Genomic DNA, 27,031 nt, shown 5'->3' with positions numbered 1-27,031 from the left:
TGAAAGTGAAATTCAGTGTGGGCATGACCTGTGAAGAGTTTAGACTGGCAATAAAGGACGAATTAAACATACTCAAGAAAGCAAAATCATCCCAGAAGTATGAATGATGGTACCCATTGGTAAGTAAGTATTTGTAATTAGCTAATTACATTAGACCCATAAGTAATTTGAATCTGTAGTGTGTAGGCCTATTTTATATAGAAGCAATAGCAAATAGCCACCCTTATTTTCGTTTTCCTTTTTATGTTTTGTGCATACGCACCTTCAACCTATAGACTATACTCTTTTTGGTCAACAAATATCTGGTCACCCTAGGTATTGGGTTCAAGGTCCGGTCTTTTAAATCAATCAATTTGCCATCCCTCGCCACACTCGCGGATAAACTAGGTCTAGAAAAAGAGACCTCAAAGAAATTCATCAAAAATTAAAATGCAAACGACATAGCCGTGATGCTACTCACCGCGCTGAAACAACAGGCTCCGATTAGAACACAAACTCTTGCTTTCTGTCGAATGGACCTGTCTGTGACAGCCATTCCATGCAGAGCTTCCTCTGCTCTCGGCAGCTCTCAAATTGACTCAGCTCGCTGCCGCTGGCTCCCTCTGTGAACGACTGTTTCCCGCCCAATTTCTATCTTCCGGGCTTTGCGTTGTAGTAACAGTGAACCCTACGCGGCAAGTGAATGCCAAGGGTTAACAATTAGCCAACGTGACATAACTCTGAATGCCACAACGAAACAAACAGCTGATTGTTCTTCCTCGTCGCTTCATTGTTCAATTACCTGGTCAGTAAAGTTCAAAGTTGCATGGACGCACACTGCCCAGTAATATTTATTGATTTAGGGAGTTTTCATGGCTAATTTTAATAGAATCAGACATTAGCGAATGACTAAAAAAGTTAAGTGCTTTGCACCACGCCATGAAAGCTATAGTGGTGGGGGGGGGGGTGAAGTTAAGGCCTCACACTTTCTTGATCATGGCGGGGTGATGTGATCAGTACCACGCCCTAGCCACCTTTACCCCCAGTTTCCTCCAGGTACCCACTTTATACGACGCTGGGTGAGCGCCGGAGCCGCTAGAACAGGTGGGAAAAATCCCGGTTAGTCAGATACTAACGACTGAGCTACCGCGGCTCTGGCGAAAGGCTAAGTATTATAAAAAGTATGTATTACAACGTCAGAGGGTCCCGCGTTCGAATCCCGGCCTGCGCATAGGTGTTGTTTATATGTGTTCCTTCATCACATCATCACTCATCCTTGCGATTTGCCAAAAGCGACAGAAATGATAAGTAAAATAAAACCAAACCAATCAACCAATCGCCGGCCCCCGTGGCGGAGTGGTTAGCACATCGCGCTACGACGCCAGGGGTCCCGGGTTCGAATCCTGCACTGGACATGCATGTTTGTGTGTGTCCATTCATCAATTTCATCATATCACCAATCAGTGGCGTACGCAAGGGGGTGGGTTACCGGGTTTAAACCCCCCTTGAGCTTTTGAAATATTATGGAAAATGCGAAAATGCTGTAGAAAAAAATTAAAAATGGCTAATTTGTCACAGTCAAACATCTGCGACAGTAATAATAATAATAATAATTTGAATTATTATTCCCATGCAGCATGAAGAAAAACAACATTCCAAACACAATCTAAGCGGCTGCAAAGTTCAATTTTACAATTTTTTTTGCAAAAAGTCGCGCAGTGACTCTCGCGAGAATTGTGAAAATTCCTTGCTTCGTCGCAGTGTGCCGACCTTATTGCAAACGTTCTTCCCGGTACTGATTTCACATCCCCTTGTGAACTCTCAAGTGATACTGAGTCTACATCCACATCATTAAATAATGTTGAAGAAGTGCTTTGTAAATCACCTAGAAGTGATAAATCTGTTGGAATGTCTATAAACTTACTTTTCAACGAAAACATAGACTCAGTGGAATTTAGCAACATGTATTCTCGCGCTTCATCATCATCCTGGGCGAGTTCCATAGGTAAAGGTAATGTAAATTCCCCCGTGCATACAGCACCGTGCCATGAAGGCACACGTAGTGGTGTGGTGGGCTCCAAAGATTCTCAATCTCGAACTATTTTGCAGGTGATGTGATCAGCACCATGCTCCGGCAGCCTTCATCCCCCAGGGTTGCTCTCAGGTACCCATTGCTATGAGGCTGGGTGCGGAGACAAGGCTGGATAAATTCCAACCAATTCCGGGAATCGAACCCGGATATCCCACGAAGTTGTCAAACTAGACCAGCGCGGCTCCTTGAATGAGTTTCATATTTTGATTATTTCAATGAATTTAATATATTTGCTTGTTTTTATGGATTTTCTTCACACTTAAAATGTCTGACTTATCATATACAAATAACCGTTGACTAGACAATTATTTTGTAACAAAGAAACAAGAGAAATGTAATTTTGTTTTATTTCTTTCATAAATAGCAGCTGCATTAGTAGTAATTATTAGTAGTAATTAAAGTAATGAATTAATTAATTATAAGAATTATTAATTAATTTATTATTATTATTATTAATTAATTAAAGTATGATAAAACAATGGTAATGTGAATTTGTAGAAAGTTTTCGAAATAACACCCCCCTTGATGAAATCCTGCGTACGCTACTGTCACCAATCCTCCCCATCTTCGCATATTGGCCAAAAGTGGCACAAAAAGCGAAGTAAAATAAATCAAATCAAACAATCATATTACAAAGAAAAAAAGTTCGATTAATAAAAAAATCAAGTTTAGCCCAAATACATTAATTGGGACTAAACTTACTAGACACTTAAATAAGTCTAAGCCGGAAATCTAATACAGTACCTCTTGGTTACAAAGCAATACTGTTAACTGGTGAGACAAAGTGAGGACATTTAGATCAAATATTTCCGATAGCTTGTTCTGAGGAAATGCATTCTGAAGCTTATCTATTTTTTATGTTATTACTAGGGCTCAGAAGTTGAAGACCTATAAATTGCCAAAAAAAAAGACCTATAAAAAGTCTTAAAAATATCAAAAAAGGACCTAAAAACGGAAAAAAGGACGTATAAATGTGATCCAAATTAATTAATAACTTCAGTTTTAATTACATATTTAATGAATAAAAGAAATACAAAATTCTGGTGGTATGGAACACACAGTGCGAAAAAACTATATGAATGAAATGCATCTTCTTTCAGACATTATATATTTTTTAGATTAACATAATTTGAAAAATCATACTCCCTCTGTCCCATAATTATTGTCCGGTACACTTTTGTTTGTTGTCACAAAATCCTTGTCCGATATTCAAACTGTGACACTTGTGTATACAGAAGAAGAAAATGAAACACGGGAATGAGTCATACAACGTTATTACTCAAGGATCAGTACAAATTGGCCGATCAAGTATCCAAAAGAACATAAATAAAAAGTTACCATTTTGGCATACCGGACTATAATTATGGGACAGAGGGAGTATTTGAAGAATCATATTTGGCCTAACCACATTAGGGTTACAGAAATAGGACTTCGGAAACCTTACCTCGGTTGGCATTGCAGTATATATCACAATAGTCATCTCCAGCGCGACCTTCCAGACAAGTTACGGTTAAAGGACCTTGTACCGTACCTGCTTCAGTCGTCCAAAAACGTTTCTCTCTCGTTTCAGCCGAAAAAGGCAAAAAAGGGCAAGTAAAACCCTCCTTTTTGTGGCCTACAATGACCCAAAATGAAAAAATGAACATATATTATGTTGGGCCTCGTCTTCGGACACTAGGGAAAAAAAAAAGATTTTTCCTCAACTTCCTAGCCCTAGTTATAACTGTCAATATAAATAACGTACAACTACTACTATTTCACAAAAATCTACGTTCAGCGGTTCGCTGAACACATTGGAGATCCAGTCGCGATAAGTTTATTTGTTCACAAATTGGGATCGTAATTGTCTTCTATTTGACTTGAGTATTTCTAACACCATACCAATATAAACAAAAGAAGCGTTTGTTCAAACAAGTTCTGAAAAAAAAGCAATGAGACTTCTTAAAAATTTTCATTTGATAGATCCGAAACGCTTATTAATGTTTGAATAAACCTTAAGTTTCGTGAGCCCTTTCTTGTCTCGTTGAGAAACAGGGCCGGATTAAGACTAAATTGGGCCTGATGCTGCTACTAAGTAAGCTGTTTAACGTAAAATTGAAAGCATTAACTTGAAATCTTCGGTGAACAATAAACACAAAGACGTTATAGTTACGTCACAGTGCAAAGAATAATAGTAACTGTATAATAAGTAACGATGTGTCTAGGCGTCCGAAATTGGGGCTCCAAATTTCATTCCAAGATTTATTTTAAGGTTAATTTAGCAAAAGAAAACTGTTCAGCTTTCGGAAAATTCTCGTCTGTTTTCATCTGGGCCTATTTCAGGAATGGGCCTAATGCTGCAGCATCAATAGCACCCACCTTAATCAGTCACTGTTGATAAAGCAACGAGAAAAAGAAAACGGTACACAAGACTTAAGGTCTCAACCAGGCAGAGGTGACAACTAAGATAAATTGGGGGGAGGGGGGCAAGGTAAATTTTTGGGGGCAAGATCGGCATAAACAATACTTTATATATATAAATATACATAAAATGTGTTCTTCTACGGGAATTTGTGTTGGGGGGGGTGTCTTGCAGCCAGGGCATCCATCATCTGTGCTATTCCACTACACGAGAAAAGTGAAATTGTTATAGTTCTTATGCTTGCGATATTTTTATGGTTCTGCGCTCTCTGGCTGGTTCCACTCGAAAATGATCCGCTAGAGGCGCTGGTGTTGACCCCGGTGCTTGGTGTTCGACTGCTTATAATGGAAGTAAATGGAGTTTTCGCTGCAACGTCTGATTCGTTTACATGAAGCATTTCTATGAATGTGATAATTGCTATGATATTTGGTACAGTGGTCGCGAAGATATTAACGAACATTCTAGACAGTCGACCACGTCCTGTTATCGTCATACTTTCGTTAATAATACGGAAGAAAAAATACGCGTGGAATGTTCTTGGCAACTAAATTTTTGTGTATGAATTAGGTTCATTATTATTATCATCATCATCAATTCTTTTAAAGATATACACACTGAAGCATTTGTATTTTTGATATTTACTGACTCTTTTCTTCCGCTTTAAACTAATCGCGGCGATGATGATAATGATGATTGCATGAAAAGACAAGGGGAACCCCACAAAACTTTCTTAGTGCCATCGACATGAGTGTAAGGAAACTTTCAAACCAATGGGACAAGCGACACGGGATGTTCACACTGTCACACTAGTGACACACACTTCCAGACTGTAAAATAGCATTCATTGCACATGAGGGTCCAAACAGCAAACGACACGTTCATATGGCGTATTCGCGTGCTACTTGTTACTTCGGTTGGAAAGCTCCTTAAAGGAAGGGTGCTCAGACCGAAGCGACGCGCTACTGGGGGAGTTGCCAACTAAGTGACAAGCGACATGGTGCCTTCAGTCTATTAGCAAGCGTTGCTTGCGAACAACAGATAGGCGACACGATAAACCGCACATTACAACAACAGATCTAGGCGTCACGATAAGCCACACGTGTCGCTTTGTCGCTTCTGCGTCGCTCAAACTGGGCCATTTCCTCAATAGCTTGCAACATGTTGCCGTGGTTTGTTGTTCGCGCATACGCGATGCAATGAGTGTCTTGCTTTAGTGCACCAAAGCGACAAGCGGCACGCGCCACTTATCGCTTGAGGATTTCACCAACCGAACGCTGGCCTGTGCTTCCCCGTCATGCCGCTACGATGTGAAATGTTGCTCTTGATTGGCTCCTTTCCAAGCAACATGTGTCACTTCGGTATGAAAGTTGCCTTGAACCGAATGACCCGTGTCGCTTTGGTGTGAAATCCTCGTATCGTTTGTCGCGTGTCGCTTTGGTGTAAAAGCTTACTTGAGGAAACGGTGCAGTCAGAGCTTTTGTCCCTACGGTTCGAAAGGCTGCATTGATTTCCAACTGCTCGCTTTCAAGCGATATTTGTGGTTTGTCGCCTCGGTATGAAATATCTCTCAGGATACTATTTATATTCTAATAAAAATAAACTCTAATACACAGTCCAAGACCTGACGTCCGGAATCACATTGAGATGTTTCTTCTTGCGTTACGCATGCTATTTATTTATTAATTTTATTTTACTTTTCTTTCCAAATTAATGCCATTTCGTGACTGCAAATCACTCCACAAATATAACTGTTTCCATCAATTCACTTACCGCCTTTCTAGAGAAACAAATCTTCACAATATATTCCAAAAACTAACTAAGCCGCATTACTTTCATAACAAAATTAGCACCTGGGTCGATCGCACTGCCATCTACTTGTCATCGTCTCGGGGAACCAGTTTCTTGGGTCGTTTTCCACACTACGTTATTCAAGGCGCTGTACCTTGAGGTAAGCCTTAAAAATAAATATAATATATTTAAAATTATGCAGCAATGTTTGAAAATTTTACAGCATTTGAAATATGTAATAATCTCACAGATGTTAAAAAAAAGTATTGAGTAAAGTTATTTTCCATTATTTGCGAAACTAAAAGAGATCTTTTAGTTTTGAATATTTTCTTTAATTATTAAATGGTATTACAAATCACTACTGCCATCTAAAGTGATAAAATTACACTAAGTCAAGATTTGATTTCATTTGCTTTATTTTACTTCGCTTTTGTGCCACTTTTGACTAATTTGCAAAGAAGGGGATGAGTGATGATATGATGATATTGACGAATGGACACTCACAAACATCCAGGCCGGAGGGATTCGAACCCAGCATCCCTGGAGTCATATTGCGATGTGCTAACCACTCCGCCACGGGACCCGGCACTAAGTCAAGGAAAATGTTACTTCGTCTTCATATACTTTAATTTTAAACTTCTGGCATCCCTACGACATGTCATTGTCATTGAAATGAAATTATTTAAACTAAGAATTAAATTTTCACCTGGTAATCACATGAAAGGCTGAGAAAATTCTACAAATTTTACAACACGTTTGTTAATTTTTGTTTTCTTGCATTGTTTGTTAGACTGTCATATATTTTAGTTCGTATACGGGCAAATATATTGAACGTCAATTCAATGCTATGCGATCAGCTCAAAACTGGAACTGTATTTTCGGGTGCAAGAGATTGTTGTGTATTTCTTTCAGTGACGCGTTTCAAACTCATGAAAGATTTTAAATCACATTTCATTGAACGTCAATTCAATGCTATGCGATCAGCTCAAAACTGAAACTGTATTTTCGGGTGCAAGGGATTGTTGTGTCTTTCTTTCAATGACGCGTTGCAAACTCATGAAAGATTTTAAATCACATTTCCTTCGTGTTTATATCTCTATAGTCTCAAAGAATGTCTGTTGCACCACGTAAACGAAAAGTTTGACAATGTGAACATTGTTGGTTTGGCAGCTCTGACCTTGCGTCACTGTCACGTTAGGTTGTCAAATGTTTTCCCAGCAGGCTCTAATCTCCGCAACTTGCAAGAAAACTGGTAACATCATTATGTAGATTTGTTTCTGTACCTTGCGAAACATCGCATCTCGCAGCTTCTCCAACGATGTTACTAGATCCTCTAAAGTTACTCTAATCCTGTGCTTTTAATCTCTTTGCAGGCTCAGCAGGGAAGAGGACATAAAAAAAACTCTCAAAAACTGACGTAGTAACGGTCGAAGCGGAAGCACCACTTAAGTCGACTGTGAAAGCAGATTCTGTTCGCCATGAAAGGAAGCTCTGTGCGGCCTCCTTCCTCTTTATGCCATTAGAAACAAGAACTGAGGGCAACGTGTAATACGAGAACTCTTTGACAACAAACATGAGAGAGCAAGAATTTATTTTCATCGCTTCTTTCTTGGAATCGCTGACAAAGAAACTCAACAGCACTGAATCTATTTTTACACTCTTCTTGCTTTAATGTTATTCAACCACTGGTGACATCTGTGTGCGAATTAAATGAATTAAATCAAACACTGTCTCACTATTGGTCTTTACTGATTTATTCTTATTTTTCATTAAATATTTTGCAGTTTGCAACTCCAGCCGTAACTTGAAAGTTGCGATCTTTTTTCTCTCCATAAGGAATGCATGGGAATCTGAAAATTCTTATTTATCACATTTTTTCAAACATCTTTTCCAGCTTAATAATAAACTTGAAAATCGTTTCCACTTGCAACATGGGGGAAATTCATACACTCTTGTACAGTCTGGTTTCTTTTTAGTAACAGTGCCTATTCTGACGATGTTGAAATAAATGCACACCTCGTGCGAAAACTGCCATTCCTCGCCTTAAGGTTGCCTGATTTTTAAAACAACGAAACGGGATATTATTCATATTTTCCTGAAGGAAAAACGGGAAGGCAAAATGTAACATTTTAATATAATAACGGTTAGTCAATATTATTTATTGTTCCGTAAGAAATGTTTAGAGTCAATATTCAAAATTAAGTTAATTTTGGTTACATCTGTACATAATGTACAGGGAAGAGCATTTATTGCGGCTGTAAGGAAATCATAAGCCTTGGCAATGATGTAGAACGTCCCGTCCTAGAAACTTATTGCATTAAATGTATGGATATAGCCAACAATAAATACTTAAATATTGTTGCGACTTTCATAAGCTAGATCATAAGTTAGGTACAGTCCCTAGCAATAAAAATGGGACACCTACATCCTGAATTACACACTTCACTGCAATGCGTTTCCTCTACGGCGACTTTTCAATAGGAAGTTCGCAGCTTGTCGTAGAGGTATAGGCAACACACACAACGCATTGCAATGAAAGTAAAGTTGTCGTTGAATAACCCACTTATCTGATAGCTTATTGGAAGAAAAGCTAGATTATCGAGACTCTAACTAACTAACTCTCTAGCCTTCTTGAACCCGAAGGTTCATGGCTGCAGCAACACAGGCCTTCCATCTGTCCCTATCTTGAGCAAGATCTATATACTCTTTTCCATCCCTACCGATTTCCTTTAAATCCATCTCAACGTTGTCCCTCCATCTTCGTCTTCCTACAGGTCTCTTGCCATCAGGTTTCCCAACAAGAATCCTGTCCTCTTTCCTCTCCCATTCGTGCCACATGGCCTGCCCACCTAAGTCTTCTTGATTTAATGATTCTAATAATATCTGGACATGAATACAAATTATGTAGTTTTAAATTATGTAACCTTCTCCACTCACCTGTCTCCTCATCCCTTTTAGGTCCAAATATAGGATATATTATCGAGACTCTACTGTATATATTTTCTGGGCTGCTAAAAGTGAAAATTAATTCCTTGATAGTGATGAAGGGATAATCATAAACTAACACCGGTTAGAAGTTCGGTAGCAAGATCGTGAGAGTCGAACACTCAAACGCGCAAGTCCAACGAAGTGCAGGTCTTTGTAAAACGGACTACGGATATGAATAGACGTGGACATTTCCCTGAAAAGACCTCCTTGGTCCGTTTCATGCATTTTGTAAGAGTTAGCCTTGCTTAGATATCACAGCCAGCCGTGCGTGTTATTACCCCCCTCCTCTCCTCCTCCCTCCCAGAGTTGTTCGCGGAATTGAAACACTTCGACTCGTGGACAACGAATTAAAATCCCAATACACCGCTGTGGAAGTTTTGAAATAGCGGGCTTTATGTTCGATTCAAAACCAGGAGGAGAAAAAAAAGTTACAACTGTTCGGATTTATGTGAGCGTAAGATTGCACTGGCTTTGAAGAGAGGAATGCGTTCTCTCTCTCTTCCGCAGAAAAATCAATGGTCGTATGTCGCATTCGAGATTTTCCGGAGAACGCGTCCGGCCAGCGAATGATCTACCAATTTTGGACCGCGAGATAACCCCTCGCCTTGCGCTCTTAAAAAATAAATACAGCTGAAGTCTGCACCTGACGGCTATATCAATTATTGTGGACGCTGCAGGGGAAACCGGGTCCCTGTCCAACTGGTGACGCAGTGTAAGTATTCAACTGTAGCTTTTCTGATGCGATGCGGGTCTCCCTTATCGCACAACACTTGAGCAACCTTGCGTTCTGACGTCACGGGAGAATACTTTTAATTTTAGGCTAAATGCCTAAATTGTTAGGTTAGGCTAGCTAGGTTTAGTTCTCTTAGCATAAATAAAATTATAAGTGTATTTATACTAATAGAACCAAACCTAACAGACCTAACAACATAGGCATTTCTCACCTGACGTCAGAACGAAAGGTTGCTCAAATGTTGTGCGATAAGGGAAACTCTTCTGATGCAGAGACCTGATCGTCCGTTGTGCTGCTGTTAAGCCCGCTTTAAATGATATCATTTTCCTTAACATTTAAGCCATGACCAAAATGCTACCGTGTAAACTGAAAAATTTAAGGCATTTCAAATGCCATGGCATATTTTATGGGATTTTTCAAGGATAGGCTCGGTCTGTATCATTTTTCGCAGCGTAACCAATCAGAGGCGAGCTCTAGGTCACGAGTGCAGTGGTAATGGCGGCCGAGTGAGATGTAAACAATGTATCACTTCACATTTTTAAAAGCCGATAACTATTCAACCGAGAGGAATAACGTTTCATATAAAACAATATTAGGTACAAAACAATGGCGCTGCTTAAATACATACTTTATAACGTACAGAGTGCGCATATGGAAGAATATTTTAGTTGTTTCAAATGTAAACACCATGCACTCACCATAGATGGTGTAAATCGACGTGCCCCTCGTGCTGTATACATTATACATCGCAATCGCAAACGTTAACCGGAATGCTACATGAAATGCTTCTGTGTAAAGTACTCTCTGCAATATAATGAAGTCTTTGGAAGCATTTACATGGCATTTATACTAGCAAAAATGTTAAAGGATTTTTTTCCCATTTAAAACAGGCCTTGGTGAGCTTTCTCAACTGGTAAACTACGCCAGTGTTGGATTAACAACCTTCTCTCGTGGACGGCGGATGACCTTCTTTCAGTTGTCATCTTGTATTCGTGTGTGTTCATATGTTCATTGGAGATTTATTGTTACCTCGATAACCCGATGTTTCGTACAATCCGAGGCAAATAAAACTAAACTACCAACAAAAGTTTAAATATTGCATAATTTCCAGGATAATTACACCGCGAAAATGTCACATGGCCCCCGTGAAAGACCAATACGCCGGTAAAGTATCGGATGGTATCGGTAGATGAATTCCAAACGATACCGATACAATTGGTATTGTCCAATTACGATACATAAGCATCGGTATCGGCTCAGCCCTAATCATCACTCATTGTCATAGTCCCGATTAGCCAAAAGTGGAAGAAAAGCTACTCTAAATAACAAAACAATCAAAACAAATAAACAACTAACTTCGCTTTTCTGGTGGTAGTAGCAATGTGCTACGTAAAGCAGAACAACGGCCAGATGCAACGCCTACCGACGATCTGTTATTCAGACGATGGCCATTACATTACTGCTAGGAAACGATTCAACCATAGGCATAACTTGGCGGGGGAAGAGGGGGGCGCTTGCCCCTCAAAATGTTCAGGTGCGCTAAAATTTAAAAGTTAAGGATACTTTGTTAACATCCTGAAACGTAAGTAATAAATAATGATAATTATGATTTTGCAAATGTAACAGTTATTTAGGAAATAATCCTGGACACTATTTTTATGGGAGGAAAAATTTTCGACTGCCCCGCTCCCCCCTCCCCAAAGTTAAGCCTCAAGTAAAGCCCCTATCACACGGAACTGGATTTCTAGTTGGAATTCCCTAGTTGGCGTTGAACTAACTTTCTAGGTAGCAATCATGGCCGCCTGGCTGACTGCTTGACTGGTTTGGAGTGTCACGGGCTGCTAATTTAATAACTAACTAATTAACTCAATTGACTCAACTGAACTGAGCTTAGCAACGCAACAACGAAGAATCGCTCGCCTCACCTGCTGGGCGAATTAAACATTACATGAATTATAATACGGTCAGGATAAGTGCCTAACAGTCGGAGTTACCGAGAATAAACCTAGGAGGATTTGATTTTAAATACCTGAAATGACGTTACATAATACTACGGTGTTTCTGAATATACACATATATTAAAGCACAGATAAATACACATTACATCTTGCCCTCTTTCACTCGATCTCACATTCATTCTCTCATTCTATGGCATATTGCGACAATATGACAAATACAAAGGTTAGATTATTTACTACTTTGACCATACTCTTGCTATGTCTTGGCTACATTGCCTTTTACGATTTATCGTTTAGGATTTTAAGTATAAAGTGAATAATTGTTCCTTGTGCGAACCCCTTTTATCTTTTCTGAAGATATAAATATATTCAATGAACTATTGTTTGCTGTTAACATAAACTCTCATCTTTAACTTTAATTGTCCGCCGGAATACCGATGCCTAGGGATGTCATAGCACTGATTTAAGTTAAGCAATGATTTGATTTACGCAGATTCGCGGTAGATAGTCGTCGTCTTTCTCACACACGCACATGGTTGGATCTTACCTTCGCTGCATTCCCTCTGACCTGGGTTGGGTGAAAGTGGTCCTACAGTTTTGGAAGACATCTGCACTCCAGGGTTGCACTTCGCGGTTATCCTGGTTGGCGAAAGTGGATCGGTCGGCGGCTCCATCTGGCAACATCGGATCCTGGCTTCACTCGTTCACTGTCGACTCCATACGACAACTTGCGCAATAATAGGTCAGTTCTTCGCGGTCACTCGTAAGTACAGATACGTGACTTGGGCGATGAGACGAACATACGCGATGAGCCATTCGCGGTTTCTCATGGATATCAAATGTTATTAACTTTCACTACTTTGGACGTTGTTTCGGACGATTGACACGGGTGGACGTGTCTGGCGTTATTCTCACATAACCACACGTATGTGCACGGATGCGTAGACGGCGAGGGGGAGAACGACCCCCTGATTCTACTTTGCTCTACTCCATGGCTCTGAAACACTCACTCGAGGAAAACAAATCCAGACCTCGAGTCTGCTTGCAACTCGCAGCTCGGTCGCGCGTAGCTCACACTCCGGTGGCGATTCTAGGCAAAACTGTGGCAAACTGTCTCTCGCTATTTCTTTTATTCCAGATTTGAACGTAGTGACGCTGTACCCTCTATGATCAGGTGCTTGTTTATTGTTTCTGGTGCTTTGACCGTTGTCCTCCTATCCTGGCCAATGCTCACTCAGGTCCTTAACCCCTGGCAGCAGCCCCTCGCGCAGAGATTAGGCTAACTCTTCCTCTTTTGTATTCAGTCACGAAAAGCAGGAACAACTCGGTAGGGTAGCGTCTCCCTTTCAATTCGGCGATGAATCTTTAATAAATCATAACTCCCGTATTTCTGTTCTGATTAGGCTCAAATCTTGGAATCAGTACTTTGATGATGTGTTCTTCCGCTGGTTGAAATCTCATCCAATTCGGTCCATTGGTTTAGAAGTTGCATTTTTTCTTGATATTCCCATAAGAATACATGTAAATCCGAATTCGGGCGAAAAACGGTGATTGAGCAAGCTAGTGCTGGCTAAGACAGTTCGCTAGACACCTGTATTCGCGACGGATATTAATATTACCAATTGCAATTAATTCCTACTAACGGGCAATTAGATTAATTACTTGTCACTCAATATTTGACCGTTATAACATTCCCCTCCTTTTAATTATGAATTTTTTTCAGAACGAACTTGCGAGTGACAGGAAAAAATTCATACCACATATTAATGATATTTGTTATTGATCGCACACATAGGCGTCTGAATAGGGACTCGAACCCTGGACTGTATAACTTTTAACTCAACATTACAATGAATTTATACTTTCTGCAATTGTGATATAATCATGAGAATATAAGCGAATATAATAAAGTATACAAGAATACAATATAAAGTACATTTTAACATGGAAATCTCAACGTATCTTACCACATACATACTAACTTTGGATACACCCTGTAGTTTTATACATAATAAATGAATACTGAATAATAAGCTAAATGAGATATAAGTAAATATTTGCTTTGCAATTTGTTCCCTCTCACACATATGTTTGCATACTTATTGCATTAATTATAAGAAAGGTCTACATTTTTTGCCTTTTGATATAAAAAAAAATCTCTAATTTTCCTATTGTTTACTTTACAATCGGGGTGGCTCTAGTGCGATATTTTCTTCAGTGTCTCCTTTGACATAAGCCGGACTGACAAAGGAGTCTTCTAGTCTCCCGTCGGGCCTTGAATATCGGTTGTCTGCTCCAGACATCGCTGTTCTTGCCTCAGTCTACTTCGTCTAGGTTGGTAATCTGGGGAGAGTGAGTCCAAGTTACGGCTAGTAGACGGTCTATTCCAATCGAGTAAATTAGCACCAGTCTGTGGGGACACGACTGTTCTAACCGCATTCACAGCACGATTCCTCTCATCTTGACTCGGATTTTTTTGACCCCTGCAGTGTTGCCATCTCGCGTTTTCTCCATCCCTATCGTCTCTGAAGTGTTGTTGTTGTGGGCGGTGATTGCTGTACTGGCCTCGCTGGGGATAAGCTTCTCTATGGTTCCTCCCAGAGTTCTGTCTCCGACTATTGTTCGTTGCCAAGTTTACTTTCGGGAATCCCCCTTGCCTTCCTTCATCAAAATCTCCAAACTTTCTTCTCTGATTCTTGTTTTCCCAGGATGCTCGTTTCTCTTGCTCCAGCGCGTCCAAATCGCAAAGAATCATCGACATCGTGTCCAGGTTGGAAAGTGCGTCTCCGGTTAGCTGACGTTGCACATAATGCGGAAACATTGCGCGTATTGCGGCTAACATTTCAACTGGCTCAATTCCGGGCTTCAGGGCGTGGAAATCACTCACTCGCTGCCAAAAGAATTGTTTATAGGTGATTTTCTGGCTCTCATCAAACCTGCGATTTCTAAGTAGAGTGATTTTTCGTTCTACTAGCTGGCGACCTTGGAATTGTTGTAGAAATGCTCGTTCAAATTCTTCAAAGCTATTGAACTGTGGATTCCTCTGCTCTAGCCAGATCCTTGCACTCCCTTTGAGTAATTTTCGCATTAGCCTCAAGCAGTCTGGGCTATCGACACCGTACAACAAACAATCTCTCTTGAAGTCCCCTATGAAGATTGACGGTAAAGTCTCGTCGTGATCGGGGTTGTACGTTTGAAATTGATCTAGGCTGACCTTTGAGAAGATTCCTCGAGTACTCGACTCCGGGTTGGAAACACTGCGTGTCTCCTGCTGCGCGAAAGCGTTCAAGCTCGGCGAGCTCCCGCTCCGGCCGATGACGTCACGCGCTGCTTGGCTATCCAAGGAAGTTGGTGCTGATTGACAGGTCAGCTGGTTGGTCACGTCTGCTGCGACGAGCAAAGGAGTTGGGTTCACATCCCTGGATGTTGCCTCCAATCGGCGAATCTCTTCGTCCTCATTTCTTCTCCGTTGCGTGATTTGGAAATCCTTCAATTCACGTGTCTCTGCTTCCATTCGTTCCAATCGGCTGGTTAGGCTCGTCCGATTCTCGGTCATTCTTGCGTCCAGCGTTCCAACAGTTTCTTGAACCTGACGTAACTCTACATGCAGATCTTTCTCCATTGCGACTACATGGTCGTTTGTCTCTTCATGTCTCCTTTCGCACTCCTTCTCCGACTGAAGTACTTTCTCCTTCATTCGGTCAATTTCGGATAGCAGTACTTGGAAACGGCGGTCCCATTTTTCTTCCCACTCTTTTCTTCTTCTTTCTTCCATTTCTTCCTTCTGTTTTCGGCGTTCTTCCTTTTCTCTCCTTTCGGCAGCCTCTATCTTCCGCCTTTCTTCTTCTTCTCCCTTCCTCTTCTGATCTCTTTCTTCATCTCTGGCTTGGATGTAGCTGATTAGCTGAGAGAACATGGCCTGCACGTCCATCTTCTCTGGAACTGGCAACCCTGTTACCGACTGATCTTTCCCTAGATCCTTATCGACGTTATCGGTTGAGGAAGCGCCTGCGTCTGTGGAATGCTCAACACCTGGGCGGTCCATCGTATTGTCGGCTAATCGCTGGCGGCGTCGAGTGCTCCTTTGCATGCCTCTCTCCCTTCTTCTTCTTCTTCTTCTTCTCGTGGCTTGCTATCGCCGAAGGAAAAAGATATCAAAATTATTTTCCTGGTTTCTGGTTTCAGATCCCGGGGATCGCACCCCTCACCTGCTTCCGTGTCATAACGCGTGTCCTTTTGTCCTTTATCGTCCGAAGTTAATAACGCCCATTGTTAATAAAATAATAAAATGCTCTAATAATTCTGCTAGAGATAAATGCTATAGTCGCAACAAAGTATTTTCACTATTACACCATAAAAACACACAAAATGGTTCTAGCTACACATCGATTGCATATTCAGTTAATTAAAATCACCGTACAAATTACACATTAATACTTTAAATGAAAACGTCTTTATAGATTCTTATCAGGATTTTCAGTTACAGGTTGCAATTATTTAACTTTCAACAAAAAAATCTTAGTTCCCCCTTAGCGTTAAATTCTGGTACCCTGTCGTAGACATTCGTAGGCTGAAAACTTCTTTAACAACAAGTATTAAATCCCCTTGGGTAATAGACATAACTGATTGTTAACCATTACAATCAAACTTAATAAAATTCACATTGAGTAGATAAGCAACTAATTAGAATACTCGTGACCTCCAGGTTCCTTACTAGCCTGCCTGTAACATCGTTCTACGAGCCTAATTCCTATTTGCCTCCTATTTGCCTACTCTTCTATTTGCCTATTCGTCGATTATTCGGGCCTACTTTTTACACCCCTACTTGTCTATTCACATACTCGTCGATTATTCGGCGTATTTTTTACTTGCCTACTTTCTTATTTGCCTACTCGTCGCTTGTTCGGGCAACTTTTATATGCCTACCTATTTATTTGCCTACTCGTCGCTTGTTCGGGCAACTTTTTATATACCTACATATTAATTTGCCTACTCGTCGATTGTTCGGGCGCCATATTTTGTCACGGGCTGCTAATTTAATAACTAACTAATTAACTCAATTGACTCAACTGAACTGAGCTTAGCAACGCAACAACGAAGAATCGCTCGCCTCACCTGCTGGGCGAATTAAACATTACATGAATTATAATACGGTCAGGATAAGTGCCTAACAGTCGGAGTTACCGAGAATAAACCTAGGAGGATTTGATTTTAAATACCTGAAATGACGTTACATAATACTACGGTGTTTCTGAATATACACATATATTAAAGCACAGATAAATACACATTACATCTTGCCATCTTTCACTCGATCTCACATTCATTCTCTCATTCTATGGCATATTGCGACAATATGACAAATACAAAGGTTAGATTATTTACTACTTTGACCATACTCTTGCTATGTCTTGGCTACATTGCCTTTTACGATTTATCGTTTAGGATTTTAAGTATAAAGTGAATAATTGTTCCTTGTGCGAACCCCTTTTATCTTTTCTGAAGATATAAATATATTCAATGAACTATTGTTTGCTGTTAACATAAACTCTCATCTTTAACTTTAATTGTCCGCCGGAATACCGATGCCTAGGGATGTCATAGCACTGATTTAAGTTAAGCAATGATTTGATTTACGCAGATTCGCGGTAGATAGTCGTCGTCTTTCTCACACACGCACATGGTTGGATCTTACCTTCGCTGCATTCCCTCTGACCTGGGTTGGGTGAAAGTGGTCCTACAGTTTTGGAAGACATCTGCACTCCAGGGTTGCACTTCGCGGTTATCCTGGTTGGCGAAAGTGGATCGGTCGGCGGCTCCATCTGGCAACATCGGATCCTGGCTTCACTCGTTCACTGTCGACTCCATACGACAACTTGCGCAATAATAGGTCAGTTCTTCGCGGTCACTCGTAAGTACAGATACGTGACTTGGGCGATGAGACGAACATACGCGATGAGCCATTCGCGGTTTCTCATGGATATCAAATGTTATTAACTTTCACTACTTTGGACGTTGTTTCGGACGATTGACACGGGTGGACGTGTCTGGCGTTATTCTCACATAACCACACGTATGTGCACGGATGCGTAGACGGCGAGGGGGAGAACGACCCCCTGATTCTACTTTGCTCTACTCCATGGCTCTGAAACACTCACTCGAGGAAAACAAATCCAGACCTCGAGTCTGCTTGCAACTCGCAGCTCGGTCGCGCGTAGCTCACACTCCGGTGGCGATTCTAGGCAAAACTGTGGCAAACTGTCTCTCGCTATTTCTTTTATTCCAGATTTGAACGTAGTGACGCTGTACCCTCTATGATCAGGTGCTTGTTTATTGTTTCTGGTGCTTTGACCGTTGTCCTCCTATCCTGGCCAATGCTCACTCAGGTCCTTAACCCCTGGCAGCAGCCCCTCGCGCAGAGATTAGGCTAACTCTTCCTCTTTTGTATTCAGTCACGAAAAGCAGGAACAACTCGGTAGGGTAGCGTCTCCCTTTCAATTCGGCGATGAATCTTTAATAAATCATAACTCCCGTATTTCTGTTCTGATTAGGCTCAAATCTTGGAATCAGTACTTTGATGATGTGTTCTTCCGCTGGTTGAAATCTCATCCAATTCGGTCCATTGGTTTAGAAGTTGCATTTTTTCTTGATATTCCCATAAGAATACATGTAAATCCGAATTCGGGCGAAAAACGGTGATTGAGCAAGCTAGTGCTGGCTAAGACAGTTCGCTAGACACCTGTATTCGCGACGGATATTAATATTACCAATTGCAATTAATTCCTACTAACGGGCAATTAGATTAATTACTTGTCACTCAATATTTGACCGTTATAACATTCCCCTCCTTTTAATTATGAATTTTTTTCAGAACGAACTTGCGAGTGACAGGAAAAAATTCATACCACATATTAATGATATTTGTTATTGATCGCACACATAGGCGTCTGAATAGGGACTCGAACCCTGGACTGTATAACTTTTAACTCAACATTACAATGAATTTATACTTTCTGCAATTGTGATATAATCATGAGAATATAAGCGAATATAATAAAGTATACAAGAATACAATATAAAGTACATTTTAACATGGAAATCTCAACGTATCTTACCACATACATATTAACTTTGGATACACCCTGTAGTTTTATACATAATAAATGAATACTGAATAATAAGCTAAATGAGATATAAGTAAATATTTGCTTTGCAATTTGTTCCCTCTCACACATATGTTTGCATACTTATTGCATTAATTATAAGAAAGGTCTACATTTTTTGCCTTTTGATATAAAAAAAAATCTCTAATTTTCCTATTGTTTACTTTACAATCGGGGTGGCTCTAGTGCGATATTTTCTTCAGTGTCTCCTTTGACATAAGCCGGACTGACAAAGGAGTCTTCTAGTCTCCCGTCGGGCCTTGAATATCGGTTGTCTGCTCCAGACATCGCTGTTCTTGCCTCAGTCTACTTCGTCTAGGTTGGTAATCTGGGGAGAGTGAGTCCAAGTTACGGCTAGTAGACGGTCTATTCCAATCGAGTAAATTAGCACCAGTCTGTGGGGACACGACTGTTCTAACCGCATTCACAGCACGATTCCTCTCATCTTGACTCGGATTTTTTTGACCCCTGCAGTGTTGCCATCTCGCGTTTTCTCCATCCCTATCGTCTCTGAAGTGTTGTTGTTGTGGGCGGTGATTGCTGTACTGGCCTCGCTGGGGATAAGCTTCTCTATGGTTCCTCCCAGAGTTCTGTCTCCGACTATTGTTCGTTGCCAAGTTTACTTTCGGGAATCCCCCTTGCCTTCCTTCATCAAAATCTCCAAACTTTCTTCTCTGATTCTTGTTTTCCCAGGATGCTCGTTTCTCTTGCTCCAGCGCGTCCAAATCGCAAAGAATCATCGACATCGTGTCCAGGTTGGAAAGTGCGTCTCCGGTTAGCTGACGTTGCACATAATGCGGAAACATTGCGCGTATTGCGGCTAACATTTCAACTGGCTCAATTCCGGGCTTCAGGGCGTGGAAATCACTCACTCGCTGCCAAAAGAATTGTTTATAGGTGATTTTCTGGCTCTCATCAAACCTGCGATTTCTAAGTAGAGTGATTTTTCGTTCTACTAGCTGGCGACCTTGGAATTGTTGTAGAAATGCTCGTTCAAATTCTTCAAAGCTATTGAACTGTGGATTCCTCTGCTCTAGCCAGATCCTTGCACTCCCTTTGAGTAATTTTCGCATTAGCCTCAAGCAGTCTGGGCTATCGACACCGTACAACAAACAATCTCTCTTGAAGTCCCCTATGAAGATTGACGGTAAAGTCTCGTCGTGATCGGGGTTGTACGTTTGAAATTGATCTAGGCTGACCTTTGAGAAGATTCCTCGAGTACTCGACTCCGGGTTGGAAACACTGCGTGTCTCCTGCTGCGCGAAAGCGTTCAAGCTCGGCGAGCTCCCGCTCCGGCCGATGACGTCACGCGCTGCTTGGCTATCCAAGGAAGTTGGTGCTGATTGACAGGTCAGCTGGTTGGTCACGTCTGCTGCGACGAGCAAAGGAGTTGGGTTCACATCCCTGGATGTTGCCTCCAATCGGCGAATCTCTTCGTCCTCATTTCTTCTCCGTTGCGTGATTTGGAAATCCTTCAATTCACGTGTCTCTGCTTCCATTCGTTCCAATCGGCTGGTTAGGCTCGTCCGATTCTCGGTCATTCTTGCGTCCAGCGTTCCAACAGTTTCTTGAACCTGACGTAACTCTACATGCAGATCTTTCTCCATTGCGACTACATGGTCGTTTGTCTCTTCATGTCTCCTTTCGCACTCCTTCTCCGACTGAAGTACTTTCTCCTTCATTCGGTCAATTTCGGATAGCAGTACTTGGAAACGGCGGTCCCATTTTTCTTCCCACTCTTTTCTTCTTCTTTCTTCCATTTCTTCCTTCTGTTTTCGGCGTTCTTCCTTTTCTCTCCTTTCGGCAGCCTCTATCTTCCGCCTTTCTTCTTCTTCTCCCTTCCTCTTCTGATCTCTTTCTTCATCTCTGGCTTGGATGTAGCTGATTAGCTGAGAGAACATGGCCTGCACGTCCATCTTCTCTGGAACTGGCAACCCTGTTACCGACTGATCTTTCCCTAGATCCTTATCGACGTTATCGGTTGAGGAAGCGCCTGCGTCTGTGGAATGCTCAACACCTGGGCGGTCCATCGTATTGTCGGCTAATCGCTGGCGGCGTCGAGTGCTCCTTTGCATGCCTCTCTCCCTTCTTCTTCTTCTTCTTCTTCTCGTGGCTTGCTATCGCCGAAGGAAAAAGATATCAAAATTATTTTCCTGGTTTCTGGTTTCAGATCCCGGGGATCGCACCCCTCACCTGCTTCCGTGTCATAACGCGTGTCCTTTTGTCCTTTATCGTCCGAAGTTAATAACGCCCATTGTTAATAAAATAATAAAATGCTCTAATAATTCTGCTAGAGATAAATGCTATAGTCGCAACAAAGTATTTTCACTATTACACCATAAAAACACACAAAATGGTTCTAGCTACACATCGATTGCATATTCAGTTAATTAAAATCACCGTACAAATTACACATTAATACTTTAAATGAAAACGTCTTTATAGATTCTTATCAGGATTTTCAGTTACAGGTTGCAATTATTTAACTTTCAACAAAAAAATCTTAGTTCCCCCTTAGCGTTAAATTCTGGTACCCTGTCGTAGACATTCGTAGGCTGAAAACTTCTTTAACAACAAGTATTAAATCCCCTTGGGTAATAGACATAACTGATTGTTAACCATTACAATCAAACTTAATAAAATTCACATTGAGTAGATAAGCAACTAATTAGAATACTCGTGACCTCCAGGTTCCTTACTAGCCTGCCTGTAACATCGTTCTACGAGCCTAATTCCTATTTGCCTCCTATTTGCCTACTCTTCTATTTGCCTATTCGTCGATTATTCGGGCCTACTTTTTACACCCCTACTTGTCTATTCACATACTCGTCGATTATTCGGCGTATTTTTTACTTGCCTACTTTCTTATTTGCCTACTCGTCGCTTGTTCGGGCAACTTTTATATGCCTACCTATTTATTTGCCTACTCGTCGCTTGTTCGGGCAACTTTTTATATACCTACATATTAATTTGCCTACTCGTCGATTGTTCGGGCGCCATATTTTGTCACGGGCTGCTAATTTAATAACTAACTAATTAACTCAATTGACTCAACTGAACTGAGCTTAGCAACGCAACAACGAAGAATCGCTCGCCTCACCTGCTGGGCGAATTAAACATTACATGAATTATAATACGGTCAGGATAAGTGCCTAACAGTCGGAGTTACCGAGAATAAACCTAGGAGGATTTGATTTTAAATACCTGAAATGACGTTACATAATACTACGGTGTTTCTGAATATACACATATATTAAAGCACAGATAAATACACATTACATCTTGCCATCTTTCACTCGATCTCACATTCATTCTCTCATTCTATGGCATATTGCGACAATATGACAAATACAAAGGTTAGATTATTTACTACTTTGACCATACTCTTGCTATGTCTTGGCTACATTGCCTTTTACGATTTATCGTTTAGGATTTTAAGTATAAAGTGAATAATTGTTCCTTGTGCGAACCCCTTTTATCTTTTCTGAAGATATAAATATATTCAATGAACTATTGTTTGCTGTTAACATAAACTCTCATCTTTAACTTTAATTGTCCGCCGGAATACCGATGCCTAGGGATGTCATAGCACTGATTTAAGTTAAGCAATGATTTGATTTACGCAGATTCGCGGTAGATAGTCGTCGTCTTTCTCACACACGCACATGGTTGGATCTTACCTTCGCTGCATTCCCTCTGACCTGGGTTGGGTGAAAGTGGTCCTACAGTTTTGGAAGACATCTGCACTCCAGGGTTGCACTTCGCGGTTATCCTGGTTGGCGAAAGTGGATCGGTCGGCGGCTCCATCTGGCAACATCGGATCCTGGCTTCACTCGTTCACTGTCGACTCCATACGACAACTTGCGCAATAATAGGTCAGTTCTTCGCGGTCACTCGTAAGTACAGATACGTGACTTGGGCGATGAGACGAACATACGCGATGAGCCATTCGCGGTTTCTCATGGATATCAAATGTTATTAACTTTCACTACTTTGGACGTTGTTTCGGACGATTGACACGGGTGGACGTGTCTGGCGTTATTCTCACATAACCACACGTATGTGCACGGATGCGTAGACGGCGAGGGGGAGAACGACCCCCTGATTCTACTTTGCTCTACTCCATGGCTCTGAAACACTCACTCGAGGAAAACAAATCCAGACCTCGAGTCTGCTTGCAACTCGCAGCTCGGTCGCGCGTAGCTCACACTCCGGTGGCGATTCTAGGCAAAACTGTGGCAAACTGTCTCTCGCTATTTCTTTTATTCCAGATTTGAACGTAGTGACGCTGTACCCTCTATGATCAGGTGCTTGTTTATTGTTTCTGGTGCTTTGACCGTTGTCCTCCTATCCTGGCCAATGCTCACTCAGGTCCTTAACCCCTGGCAGCAGCCCCTCGCGCAGAGATTAGGCTAACTCTTCCTCTTTTGTATTCAGTCACGAAAAGCAGGAACAACTCGGTAGGGTAGCGTCTCCCTTTCAATTCGGCGATGAATCTTTAATAAATCATAACTCCCGTATTTCTGTTCTGATTAGGCTCAAATCTTGGAATCAGTACTTTGATGATGTGTTCTTCCGCTGGTTGAAATCTCATCCAATTCGGTCCATTGGTTTAGAAGTTGCATTTTTTCTTGATATTCCCATAAGAATACATGTAAATCCGAATTCGGGCGAAAAACGGTGATTGAGCAAGCTAGTGCTGGCTAAGACAGTTCGCTAGACACCTGTATTCGCGACGGATATTAATATTACCAATTGCAATTAATTCCTACTAACGGGCAATTAGATTAATTACTTGTCACTCAATATTTGACCGTTATAGGAGGAATAGGACATGTTCTAATTGCTACTTGCTTTCTTCGACTGGATTCTGTGGAACAGCCAATCAGAGCAAAGTTTCGCCATGTGAAGATAATCTGTGTGTGTGCAAAGGATCGCTTTTGTCTGTGGTTTCAGAGTGTTACTCCAGCAATGTATAACATATACAGCATGAAAGGCGCGTTGAGTAACCATCTATGCCGAGTGCACGGTGTTTACATTTGAAACAACTAAAATATTCTTCCATACATGTATAGTAAACGTTGTAAAGTATGTATTAAAGCAGCGCCATTGTTTTGTACCTAATAAACGTTATTCCTCTCGGTTGAATAGTTATCGGCTTTTAAAAATGTGAAGTGATATATTGTTTACTTCTCACGCGGCCGCCATTACAACTTCCCTCGCATGGGAAAAAAGTCTATCGACAAGTACGCTGATAAGTATCGTGTGAGACGAAAACTAGCAAATTGATAGCAAGTCCAGCGCCAACTAGAGCATACCTACTGGAAATCCAGTTCCGTGTGATACGGGCTTTAGTAATTGCCCCTCCCCCCAAAAGTTACGCCCATGGATGCAACGTTCGAAAGCTTGGCACTGTCTTTAAAATATAAATTCAATATTGTTTAACAGTTTCTCCCCTATCAACATTGTTACTACTGTACTGAGTTATGTAAGTACAATATTCATAGCAATACTGTAATCCCATTTTTCCATAGCCTACTGTAGTTTCTCTTTCCCCTCTTCCGATTTTCCATAGCTTTTTCCGTTCCGTATAAAGAGAGAGCGAGTTTATCGTAAATCGAGGTGTATTGGAACAAGTCAAACAGCCTGCGCAGACCCGCGACTCGTGTGCACCGTACTCCCGCGTGGAGGGGAGGGGCAGAGTAGGGCATGCTACCTTATGGCCCGAGTTGAACGGATGTAGGGGAAGGCAGATGGAGACTTTTGGCCGAAGGTTCCTTTCCTTGCGGTCCCGTTTCGTTCCCGTTCTCGAATTATTGGGATTCTACTGTATTTTCACAAGTCTCCTGAGGTAGTCTTGGAGTACCTTCAAAATTTTAGAGTCGCGAGAAGGTGAACAGTCTGGCAAATAATAATCGTTAAGGAATTGATCGAATTTTCCGTAATTTACATCAATGAACAGTTAAGAAATCCTCATTGTGGTAGTTCGAACAATCGGTAAGGAACGTTTAGAAATGAGAAATTATTTATGAATTATGTTAACAATTAATCCTAAGAAATGAATATAGGTCATAGAAACAAGAAAAAATGCATCAAGATTCAAGAAATATAATAGAAGTGTTTAAAGCAATGAAGTCTATATTAACAATTGAATATATTTTCTTCATAGAGCCATCTATAGTTCTTCAATAAACCAGAGTGGCATGTTTATAAAGAGCGAATTCCACAGAGTACTGTGTTTCGATTATTTTTTAACTGTGCTTAGGCTGTGGCGTTTGCGAGGATCTGAAGACGTGCATGGAGGGAAAACAGCTACCAGCCGTTTAGCAGCAGCGCGCACTCGCTTTCTCCCCTTCTCTATCGCTATGCGTGGCCTTGCTCCCTAGACATGGTGTATCTAAAACTTGTCACTTTTTTTCTGGAATGATTGGACCAGTCTCTGTGGAGGAGTACAAACTGTCACGTGTTACGAAGAAAGGGTCGTAAGTTCGAACCCCTTGTCATCCTGCTTTCCGCATCTTTTTAGCACTGAATCTCATCATCACGATTATCCTAGTTATGAAGAGAAGGTAACATAATTTAGAACTACATAATTTTTATTCATGTCCAGATATTATTAGAATAATTAAATCAAGAAGACTTAGGTGGGCAGGCCATGTGGCATGAATGGAAGAGGAAAGAGGAGTTTACAGGATTCTTGTTGGGAAACCTGATGGTAAGAGACCTGTAGGAAGGCCAAGACGAAGATGGAGGGACAACGTTGAGATAGACCTAAAGCAAATCGGTAGGGATGGAAAAGAGTATATAGATCTTGCTCAAGATAGGGACAGATGGAAGGCCTGTGTTGCTGCAGCCATGAACCATCGGGTTCAAGAAGGCTAAAGAGTTAGTTAGTATGAAGAAAAGCAGCAAATTAACGGAAATGGAAAGAAATCTAATCGTTAGCATTAATCTGGTTAATATTTATATCCCTTTTGTGACTGATGGCTATTAGATAGGGCTCTGAATAGAGATGCAACCTAAATAGAGAGAAGAATCTGTTAGCGTGCATGTCGTGCGGAAAATGAGGGATGTAAAATGCTATTCGCATAATCAGAGGATACGTTCGTCCTGTAATTTTTCCAGTCGTGATGCCAGCGCGGAAATTTACATTAATCATGAAGAGATAACGACGCTTCAACGGCCTCAACCACCTGACGCGTCCTGGTGGTAGAAGGATGATCAAGTGCAAATCAATTGCAAGTTTTCCACTTGCATGAAATGCACAAATTCAGTGTAACCAAGCCTGCAGCAATGCGGCTTATACTTGCGCCTGTTTCGCTTTAATATTGCACTTTAGGTTTTATTCCCGACTTTCAAAATATGTATCCATGCACGTTTCAATTCAATATTTATTGTTTCGTTAACTAAGTGGATATGGTGTAACACGGGAGATTTCACACTGAAGCGACACTTGTCGCTTGAGGACTGCACCAATCGAACGCAGGTTTGTACTGCTTGTCATACCGCTACGGCGTGAAATGTTGCTGTTGATTGGTTTGCTCCAAAGCGGCATGTGTCGTTTGTCGATTAGGTCTGAAATCTCTAAGTAGCGACACACGAAAATTTTCATAGGAGGGCCTAAGTAGGGGGTATTAAAATTTTCTCAAAAGTTGAAATGCTGTATACAAGTATTGTAAAATCTAGATATTTTTTCTGAACCGGTGGGTTACAAGAGCGACAATCGCTTTTCTGTTGGCGCCGTAGCCCCCTGACCCCCCCCCCTTCTGCCATGGAATGAACGTAAGAAATTACAGTCACCCTTTTCCAAATACTATTGGCTACTACATAGCTAACTGTAATTGATGTATATTTTATGATACAGTTTCAAAAATACATTTATGGCGCACGTAACTGGAATGTATAATTATTTTCTCTCATTGTATGCAA

General features: G+C 41.1%; 1 protein-coding gene across 3 annotated transcripts in view; it reads right to left on the bottom strand.

Annotated features, from left to right (window-relative positions):
• The window catches only part of LOC146005307 (uncharacterized), a 114,265-nt gene that overhangs the window by 74,688 nt on the left and 12,546 nt on the right, over positions 1-27,031 (bottom strand). The window contains exon 1 of one of the 3 annotated variants that reach the window (XM_083144441.1): positions 461-541. The exons of the other annotated variants lie outside the window; for them this stretch is intronic. The gene's annotated coding sequence lies outside the window, so the exon portion shown is untranslated. Of the gene's footprint in view, positions 1-460; positions 542-27,031 lie in introns of those variants that run through there. 3 annotated transcript variants of the gene reach the window in all.

This window comes from Lepisma saccharinum, chromosome 23 (genome assembly GCF_977018435.1).
Source record: "Lepisma saccharinum chromosome 23, izLepSacc3.1, whole genome shotgun sequence".
In the NCBI taxonomy this organism is placed as follows: Eukaryota; Metazoa; Arthropoda; class Insecta; order Zygentoma; family Lepismatidae; genus Lepisma; species Lepisma saccharinum.
Note: the sequence above shows the minus strand (reverse complement) of the source record. Positions and strands in the feature narration are given on the sequence as shown.